Source organism: Hydra vulgaris, chromosome 15 (genome assembly GCF_038396675.1).
Source record: "Hydra vulgaris chromosome 15, alternate assembly HydraT2T_AEP".
Classification (NCBI taxonomy): domain Eukaryota; kingdom Metazoa; phylum Cnidaria; class Hydrozoa; order Anthoathecata; family Hydridae; genus Hydra; species Hydra vulgaris.
Genome location: NC_088934.1, coordinates 12,580,633 through 12,592,194, shown reverse-complemented (window position 1 = coordinate 12,592,194; position 11,562 = coordinate 12,580,633).

Sequence of the window (11,562 nt, the reverse complement as noted above, 5' to 3'; positions counted from 1 at the left end):
GATGATTTAATAGTAAATTGATAGAGAAAGTTTAAAGGGAATTTAAAATCCGTCTGACATAGTAGAAGTTAGACTTACCCAAGGTTTCAGTTAACGGGATTCTACTGTATAAAAATTACAATTAGATCTAAAATAGAAATTAACTGAAAGAATAGAGAAATTCAAAATAACAAATAATTAAGAAGTGTTAAAATGCTTAAAATATTTAAGAAATATATAAACAAAAATACTACTAATTAAAAAAAAAAAATTTTAATATATTAAACATATATGTTTAAACTGAACTATTTAAAACTCGAATAACTTTTCTTGACAATAATCAAGTTTCTTTTAACACATTTTTTTTTGAAGAAACCTGTTACATGAATTATGATTACCGTGTTAAAGAAATTCTTCAATGGCTTGAATGCTAAACGTATGTTTGTTTTGCGCGGACAAGACCATAAACTTATAAGAAAGCAAGCTTATAAAAATGTTATAAAAATTACCGGAAACACATTTTCTTTGAATACTATATTATTTTAACGGTATATATTTGGCTTATGTTTGGAGCTTCGCTTTAAACTTGTATATTGAATCGTTCTAATTGATCAGAGTAATCTAGTATGTTATTAAATAGTTTCCAAGCAAAAGTTATTTTAAAAAAATTTAAATTATATATTATTAAAAATTGTACAATAATAATATTAAATAAAATGATGACAAATACGACGATCCTAGAATGGGGTTAAATAACTGGTACCTGCATTTACATACCTGGAAAATTTTTTGGGCTTTAATATAAAAAAGATCGACAAGGAAATAAAATGAAAAGGAAAACCTACTGTTTAATAGTACACATTGTATGGTACAATACATTTTTTATGGTACAACATCCCAGTGGGCATTCGACGTCGTAGGGCCATCCGTTAGACGTCTCACGGACGTCCAGACGTCTGTAAGACGTCTGACAGACGTCTCCCGGATGATACATGTCAACTGGAATTATAAAAATTAGTAAAATAAACTTATCAAAGTTATGCAACGTACCTGGAGATATTCTTCGGAAACTTCATAACTTTATTTATTATTAAGTCTACAGACTATAGTGACTAACCGAAACATGAAAAAAGCCGAACTGAAACCAACATTTCCGCATACTTTTTACCGTAATCAATACCGAAATTTTAGCTACACATAATTAGTTTCATTAGCAAACTTTATTAGGACTATATTTTAGTACTTTCAGATTCTGGTGGTTGTGAAAGAAGGGGGGGAGGGGGCTCCATACCCCATCTCTTCTCCCCCCTTCTTTCCTCCCTGGATCTGTTACTGCGTATATTATAGTAGAATTTATGTTAGAATTGATAAAATTGTTTCAAAAAGTTGAGTTTCATACATAAGTTAACAATATAAATTAATGATGAATGTTAACAACTGGCAGGTTTCTCGGTAAAGCAAGATATTTTCGAGGTTATCTGGTAATAATCTGTTTCTTTCATTGCTTAGTATATATCTAGCTGTTGAAATTAACCTTTCCACATTAGTTGATGTTGGTAGAGGGCTGAAAAACTTGACAGCGATTTTAGCAAGAGCCAGCTCGACATTACTACTCAAATTGTTTTTGCAATTCTATCAGAAGTTTTGGCAGTCAGCTCTGGAAGAAAAAACCAGGGTTCAAAGTTTCAATCCTGGTTTTCTAGTAACTTTATTATAGTTGCTACTATAAGGATGAATAAATCACTTCTGGATAGAGGTTTAGTGGCTTTTCCAAAAATATACACAATTTTTACCACTTTTACACAAACATTCCCGACTTCCCGTAAAAATTCAATCCCAGAGGATAGCAACACAAAAATTGTGGCGGCTATTAATTGTAGCACGTTTAATATGCCAAAATCTTTGTACCATATAAAAAGTCAAGTCTCACCTTGCCACAACGACATTTTTTAAACCAATGTAACTTTTCCTGTCTATCTGGACTCCTTACTTTTTGTAGAGTTTTGTATAAAAACCCGTTTGAGTGGGATGTATAAGTGCAAAGCTTTCAACATTTACCAACCAGAGTTTCAACTGAACTCATTGAAAGTTCTTTTTTGAAACAACTTGAAAAAAACGGTAAAGACACCCTGCTAATAGATAGTTGCAGCCTGGTTTATTAAAGGCTGCTTTAATATTAGTAGCATTTCTCTCATACAAATATCAGTTATTGAAGTCACGTCTCAATTTTTCTCTGTTTCTTGAATTGTTTGCTGTTGTGTGACGTTCGTCAAATTGTGGAGCATGAAAAACAGAATTTTCATTCTGTTTCCAGAGTTGTCATCTCTAAATAACCGTGATAAAGTTTCGATAACGCATCAAGGTCCATTGACGCATTTAATTCTTTTTCTTCCACTAAACAATTTTTTAGAGCTATTTTTATCTTATCGTATGAGGGTCCAACATGCTTTAGTAATTTTTTGCGCTTGCAATTACGTATGTTGGAGCAATTAGGGCATGATTTCGCAAAAAATCAGCTTTATTGATAACTGACCATAGTTGCATGTCAAAAATGGTAATTTTAAAGTTGAATCTGTGAAAGTTTTGTCCTTTTACTGAGTTTGATTCAACTTTTGTACTGATTTCAAACCAATTGTGTATAGTAGATTGAAGCATTTCTGCTGGTTGCTTTTCGTACCTAATGGAAAATATAGGAATTTCAATCTTATATAATATGATGAGGTTTAGATACAAAAATCTTTACTGAAATTAATTTTTTCTTCATATAAAGCCAATAAACTAATTGTCGCAACATTTTTTCTCGCAACTTTTTAATTTCTTGTGTTTGTGAATTAAATGTGTAGGAACGGATTGCGTAGCTTATTTTAATGAAAGGTGATGATCTTGATGAAGGAGAAATAGGTTTTCAGTACAATGTACTAAATTAACTTTAGTATGCCTAATAGAATTCCCAAAGAAGTAAAGTTGCAAGAAACTAATGTCGGAACTAACTTTTAAAAAAATCGAACTGGTCTATGGATCAATGAAAACATATAAATCAATTTTGAAAATGCTTTCAACATATCCGCGCATAATGTACAGCCTTTGTACTAATGTACCAAAATTTGTTTCCATATAACATAAAAACATAAAAATTCAACATAAAAAATCTCTTTCAGCTGTATTAATACCGTAAAAGAGATTATTTCATACAATTTTAATCACTTCAATCTAGAAGCATTAAGACATCAGTTTTGTCCGCGACAGCTTTAAGTATTTGCACTGTGATAAAAACTACAAGCCATTAAATAAATACTCAATATCAATGAAGTTTCCCAAAAAATTTCTTGAAAAAGTGTTCTTTTTTATTACTAAAAAGTTTCTTGATCTAGGTCAATTACACTGATAGCTTGGGTGGTTTTGAGCTATTTTTTTATTATTTGCAACACTTTCCTTAAAGATTTTTTATTCAAACGTTGTGACAGGCTTTATATCTGTCATGGGAATAGCAAAAAGAGTTCATAAGTAAGTGTGCTATATTGGCTTAGGGCGTAGTTTAGAAAAAGAGGATTCTTTACAATTGGATTCCGGATGTATCACAGGTAGATCACTTTTATTCTTTGCTTTTTGTACTTTGACTTTAACGAGAGAATCTAAGAGGTAAAAGAGCGCTTTCATTGTATCGATGACATAAGAATAAATAGGGAGCGCATATTTCTAATCTTTATTGTTGATTATTGATAAAAATTAGAGCTGACTTGCAGAAATGTTGTGACCAGGGTTAGAAAGTGGCTAATATAAAGCTGCAACATAAATTAAGATGCAAGGAATAATTTTAAAGATGAACTCATTTGCCCTCTATATTTCTTGTGGCGCTCATAGTCTATATTTTGCTGGAGTACATACATTTGAACCATAGGCTATTATCATAATTTTTTTCAGTTTTTACGAATTCTTCAGCACTCGGTGGAAGATTCTGCAAAAATTGTGCTAAATTTTGCTTTACAAGCTTTTATACACCATTTGGTTACCTTGGTTTGTCACTAAAACACTAATAAAAATTTTAAATAAAATGTAAAACTTTAAAACTAATTATAATTGCAGCTATAAAATTACTCAAAACGACCGCAGGAAATTGCAGCAGTCATCACTCAAACTATAGGTGATCTTCACCTTATCAGTGACATGCTAAGCGGAACCACGATGAACCAAAAAAACAGTTTTCTTTAATCAGATCCTTGAACAACATTTAGAGGTAAATATATTTAACGTTGATATCTTTTATTCCGGAAAAAGACAGTAAAAATTACTAAATTTAATTATAACAAGCAAATTAATTAATACAATTAATTAATTATAACAAGCAAATTAATTAGTTATAACAAAGTTAAAAAGTGTACAACAAATGTGACGAATTAGTCTTGCTGCTAATTCGTTTTCCTGTTCTGCAGTAAGTAGTGGTTTTCGATCAAGTTTACTCCAGTATTTGTTACGTTTGTTGTTTTTTTTCACAACTTTGAACTCTTTAGGTGTTTGCCTTCATTCCATTTACAATGGCTTTTAAAGCTGTAAGCAGGCTTTCTTGACTCTTGAATTTTTTTAAGTTCCCTCTTAATACTTTCTTAATATTACAACCCATAATCTTAAAAAAATAGCATTAACCCCTAGTTATTAGATATTCCTAAAAAAAATATTATAAAACTTTTCCTACTATTTACATGCTGTAAAAATAGTGATACTAAAAAAATTTGGTAGCCATGTTAAAAGGTAGGTACATATTAATTTTTAACAAAAAACCTAATTGAGAAGATCTAAAAGATACTTGGCTATTTTAAAATGCAATATATTGCGCGGAAGTAAATCTATTTACTTACGTGCAATATATAATTATACATTTAAAACTTAAAATCTTGCCAGAACATTGAAGTTTCAAAAATATTTATAAGCAGAGCGCAAAACTCTGCTTGAGCGAAGTCGTCAAGCTTTCAAAATGGCGTCAGAAAAGCAATGCCCGTAAGACTTTTCATATTTGATTGACTGACTAAGATCTATCGTATAAACGCGCTATCTATAAGTAAAAAGCTGTATTTTTTGAATTTTAGGAAAGTGACCCTATGACCATATTACCACCACGTACCTTAGTTTTTAAGTATATGAGTGACACCTAACCATATTTAGGTAATTTTTAATTTTGTTATTGTTAATTTTATATTTTATGGTTAAATGAATGGAAAAAAAGTATACAAATTAGCAAAATTTTAGATTTGTTTTTGATAAACTCTGTCATCACCGTTTTGTAGTATACTATAGTAGGATAGTTCATGCTCATTTATTACATTTTAGTTATATCCGTTTTATTCATATAGTGTCCCGTTTCTCCAATCTTGTGCCTTATAAGTACCTTATATCTGCAAGCGATGATTGGATTCAACAATTTAAATTGAAGGGCTAAAATAAGTGACACTAAAATCATGTTAACTGAGTTAATAAATGACTAAAATATAAAAATCGCGTTTGTACCAGTTTATAATGGTGTTAGAATACCAATATTATATTTCCAGTTTCGTTAAAAAATTTGTATACTAAAGTAAAATTAAGTAAATACATATATTATTTTAAATATAATAGTTGTTTAAATTTATATCAAGTAAAAGTTTTAATCTACTTATTTGTATTTAATTTTAACTTTCTTTTTTATACTAAGTTTTTTCTTTTTTCAAATAGTACATTTTTTGTAAGTATAAAACTAAAAACTAACTTCTAATCTACAATAAAATATAACTTTTTTTTGTTTCTAATCCTAGTCAGTGCTCAGTTTCTCCACATTCACCCTTAGATACTTCTGATCACAGTTTGATCTCTCTAAAATTAATGTCTCATTCTTCTTCATCACCTGAATCCCTCTATTGTCATACCTCTTACAACTACAGTAAAGCTGACTGGGATTCTTTCCGTGATTTTCTTCGTGATGGCCCTTGGGTAGATTTCTTTTGTTCCTCTTGCTTCTTACATAACTTCATGGATTTAGACTGCCATGGAATCTTTTGTTCCCTCACTCTCCTCCATGGTTTTCCTCACACTGTACTGCTGCGATTGCCAATCGAAACCGTTAATTGCATATCTATCAGCAAAACAATTCTCCAGAAAACAGACGTCTGTTTATTACTGCTAGAAACCATTGTAAAAAGGTTTTGTCTGACGCCAAAGCCCGTTATTCTCAGGTCATGAAATCTCGTTTTTCATCTCAAAAATTAGGCTCTTGTGACTTCTAGAGAATCTTTAACAGTATTAATAATAAGGGCAAATATTTAATTCCACCTCTCTTGTATGCTTTAGACTTTGTCACCTAGATTGAATTTAAAATGATTGCTAAGGCAATCACTTTAGATTAAATCTAAGGTGATTGCCTGCCTAGACTCTTTTACAGTTTGTTCCCGGGACAACTTACCTGTTGTTGTCTTGCAGAAGTGTTCTCCGGAGCTCTTATCTATACTTTCAAAACTATTTAACAAGTGCTTATCAGAGTCTTGTTTTCCAGCCTACTGGAAAGTAGCATCTGTTATTTCTATTTTCAAAAATTCTGGAGAGTGATTTGACTTGTCCAACTACCGTCCCATTAGTCTTCTTCCTATCATAAGCAAGGTTTTTGAATCTTTAATTAACAAACACTTAATTTCTCATCTTGAACCTAATAAATTTCTGACCATCAATATAGATTTTGATCTTCTCGTTCTGCAGCTGATTTGCTAACAGTAAAAAGCTATAGGTTTTATTGTGCATTAGATAAAGGTGGAGAGGTTAAGGCCATCGCTCATGACATTTCAAAAGCTTTTGATAAAGGTGATGTACTCGATGAGTCATCTACTTTTCATATTCTAGGATTAACTCTTACTTCCGATTTTTCTTGGAAACCATATATCAAATCAGTTGCAAAATTAGCATCTGCTAAGGTTGCATCTCTTTATATAGCTCGACACTTTCTTACTTCGGATTCTATTCTCTATCTCTATAAATTGCAAATCCATCCTTTTATGGGATACTGTTGCCATGTCTGGGTCAGATCTTCTAATGATGCCCTTTCTCTTTTAGACAAGGTGCAAAAACGTATTCTAAACATAGTTAGCCCTGCTCTTGCAGCCAACCTCCAACCAATATCACATCTTCGTAATGTTGCTTCTCTTTCTCTTTTCTACAAATACTACAATGGGCACTACTCTAAAGAGCTAGCGTCTCTTGTGCCATCTACTACAATTCATTCTCGTGTTACTCGTCATTCAATTCCTAAGTTCCTAAGTGCTCCAAAAACGAAAAAGTTTCAATTACTTTGCTTTTATAATTTCCAATATATATAAAATCTAGTTTTTTTCCTCGAACATCAGCTCTTTGAAATTTGCATCCTTTATCTTGCTTTCCTGATTCATAATATTTGCAGTCCTTTAAGTCGTCCGTCAATCGTTATCTTGCTCTACAATCTTCATCTTTTTTCAAGTTTTATTAATTTAAATTGTTTGGATTGTTCATCTCGCATTTAAGTGTTAATGTAACAGCACTGTTTGCCTTGGTCTTGAACGTTTTGGCCTTCCACCTTATTGAATTCAGCTTTCGTGTTTGCATTTTTAAAATTTTACTACATTTTTTATTACTTTTAAGTTTTTAAAATTAATTTTGTCTTTATATTGACGTTTTAAATTTCCACTTTTGATTAGCCATTTAAAACAATAACCAATAACATGATTGGTTAATAGATATTTATAATGGGAAAGCAGAATAGTATCGAAAAAAAATTGATCGAAAAACAATTTAATAGCGAAATTTTTTTATTCAAAACGTTTTTTGGGAATTAAATTGAAAATCAATTTTAAGGAATTAATTCGAAAAAAAAAATTAAAATTCATTTAGAAAAGAATAACGTAGAAAATACCTGTACGGAATAATATCGAAATTCGGATCTAGAAATAGTATCGAAAAACTAGCAAAGAGGTAGAACATGCTATGAGTGTTGCTACATCAACTGACAAATAGGTAAAACATGCAAGGAGTCATGCTACATCGACTGACTAATAGGTAAGCAAGGAGTAATAATAGGTAATACGTATAAGTAAGCAAGGAGGTAATAGCAAGAAGTGATGTTGAGTGATTGACTGAGGGTTTGGTTTGGGCAGGCAGTCTATTAATTAAAAAAAATTAAGTTATAACATTTTTTTAATTTTCGACTTTATTTAATTTTCAATTATTTCAATGTTAATTATTTTCTTCTAATGTCGATATTATACTGCTTTTAAGATACTCGATACTATTTCCTTTTTCACAATTTTGATATATACTCAATTTCGATATTAATCTGGAAAATCCCATTTCGAAATGGAATACAGTTTGGCTGTATTCCATACTGTAACTACAACTCTATATAATATCTATACCGCATGATTTGTTTTAACGTTATTTATTAGTTCACTTTGTCTTAAGGTCACGGTTCCTTGCCTTGGGCTGAACATGTTCAAGGCCAAAAAGTTTTTAGCCTTGAAAATATTTGCGTAGACTCTTGTCCTTAGCCCCAAAAATTTTGTCTTTTGGTCTTGGCCCTGGAAAAAGTGACCTTGGCCTCGGCCTTACATGAATCGCTTACATGAAGAAAATCAGTTTTTAGACACTCAGCTTAGACTTGATCATAATTCTTTTCTTTTTGCTTGGAAGGACGCTATTTTGAATGGAATATAGATGTGATGTATAAATAAAGAATTTCTATTAACGGAACCGACTCAAATGTTTTAGATATCTTTTAGCTAGAATATCAGCAAGCGTTTACTTTTTTGAAGTAGTTTGTATTTGGGAGAAAATACATAGCATATTTACCACCGGTGGCAAATATGCCATGTGATTTCTCCATGATTTAAATGTACTCATGCAAGTGTATTTTTTTGCAATATTACAAAACACACCCGGCTTTGGTATTTTTTAGATTATTAAAAATACACTTGCAGGAGTCCTCTAAATTAAACCTTTTAGCATTTGATTAAAAATGAGTTTTGAAACGGAAAAAAGAAACATTAATTTTGAGAAACTTTTTCACACAGTTTTTTTTTTTTTCTATCAATTTCATGTTTAAATAGTAAAATTAGTTTTTAAAGTTCAAATGAGGAAAATGTTAACAAACTTTTTTATTGCAGTAATAATTTTATTTTTGCAAGTTAACTTTTTTCTCCTACACCGAAGTATAACACGGAACAGAAGTAAAATTGAAAAAAGTTATTTAAAAAACAAAGATTTTTATTTAACCTCATGTTTAGGAGTTAAGTATGTATTTTAAGTTAGAGTTCGACAAACATGTTCTGAATTTGCATCAAACATAAAAACAGTAACATGAAGTCATATAATGCTGAATTTTTTTTTTTTTAATCTACAACGAACATTCGGGTAATTACGCCAATCACTGGCCACACTTTTACAAGAAACCCCCGTTACAGAAAAATACTCAAGTGTATGTTAAATATCATATACCAATTTTTAAAGAATTAAAAGCTCCGTCATTCTAATAAAAATTTTTGTATGACAAAGTCATTAGGTTCATTTAAGTTTCTAATAAAAAAGGAAATTTTTAAAATTTGAGAATCATTTATGCTTAAAGGGATCACCAAGTAACTTTAACTATTTTAGCAATTATTTTATTTGATCTTTTTTTGATTTACTGATTAGCGCAGCAGTTTTATGATCATTAGGGTTTTTAATTTAATATCTATATTCTATAGAAAATGTATAAAGGGGCTCTATGAAAAGATTGCGATGACGTATTGTCATTTTCATCTTCTTTGAGCCCCTGTCTGTTTTACTCTTTATTTTATAAAGATCATTGTAAAAAAGAAAAGCTTTTATTTTTTATTGCATATACAAAAACGGTGCTTGTTGAAAAGATTTTACTGTCTTCTTTTTTCTACGGACATATTTTTTTTTCTTGTATATATATATTAATAATTTATTGTTAAACAGCAAAATAGATGTGAAAAAAAAAAAAAAGAATTAACAACCTCAACAAAAACTAAAAAAAACTATTGCTAAAAATAACATTTTTTTTCCATTCATTTTGATCGATTTCTTTAAGTTTAATACACGATCTAGTTTCTTCATAGCAGAAGTTTCTTTTTTTTCTTTTAAAACCTTATGTTTTTCAATTTTTCTATTTTCACTAGCTACATTTGTAACCCTATCATCAAGCTTTGCATTATAAGCCTCCTCTAAGGTCAGAACAAAAAACTTTAAATTAGAGTTTTTTGAGTTTTCTTTGTTATGTTTAATTTGTGGAGAAGGATATGCAAGAACATTTGAATCTTTGTCTAATGGACAAGATGAATTAGTAAATGGAAATGGAAGATCTGTTAATGCTTTGCAAAAAACTATTTTTCATCATTTGAATCAAATATTGATTCAATTACTTCCACTTTGTCTTCAAAACTTGTTTCTGTATAAATATTTAAATCAATATTGTCTTGAAAAGAATTGTCTTGTACTAGTTTCATTTTCGCATAGCTGTGTTCTGTAACAATTTTTGAATATTGCACAGTATTGCCTTAAATGAAAAATTTAATTAACTCATTTTCTTCGACTGGTTTGGTTAAAGATAATGAGTTGGTTGTATAGCTGTTCTCTGATAGATCAGGCAATAATGGAAGGTTGTTTACAATTGAAATGTCACATACATTTTGTATTGAGACAGTATCTGAAAAATGACTATATAAAATATTTAGAATGTATGCCTCATAAGGAATAGCATCTTGATTAAATGGATAAATTCCACAAGCTCAAAATCCTGAGTGTATATTTGCATCTGTCATAGCATGTTTTCACGCTTTTGAAAATAAACCACAAAAGTTAGAACGCGACACTACTACACCTGGGTAGTCGTTCATGTTTTTTTGGCAGACCTCAGAATAGGCATTTTTCAGTGACTTAAAAATTGTTCTGTCACAAGACTGCAACCAGTTGCTGGTGTGAGCTGGAAGCTCAATAGTTTAAATTTGGTTTACAATAGCCAGCTCAATCGTTTTAACAAAACTGTGTGAGTCACCCCCATCTAGGATTAAAATCTGTGGTCTTGCTGAGCCAATATTTAGAAAAAATGTTTTCTCACATCTAACTTTGCAATACCTCGTTTTGTCCAGTCCTTTTCAGACACACTCAATTTGCTCCATTTAGAGCATTTTTGGTATCAAAACCATAAAGGGTACGTACAGTTTTTCCTTTCCCTATTATATGAGGTAGTATGACTTGACCAGCTGCATTTATGCAACATATAACAGTAGTTGTCTATTTGATGCCACTTGTTTGACTTTGAATGTATTTTGAACCTTTCCCGGCAACAACACAACTTGGTTTATTTTTTTTTTTTTTTTTTAAGTTTAGTTTTAGTTTACATTATTTACATGTCGTGATTTACATGTAATATATATAGTTATAAACTTGGAATCTGGAAGAAGATCATAACGATCTTGTCGCCAAAACCATATAAAAATTACAATATAAATATAATATAAGATAATACAAGTAGATTATGACAAAATAACAATCCAAAACATTTCAAATAATAAATCGTTAAAATAATATCTCAAAAAT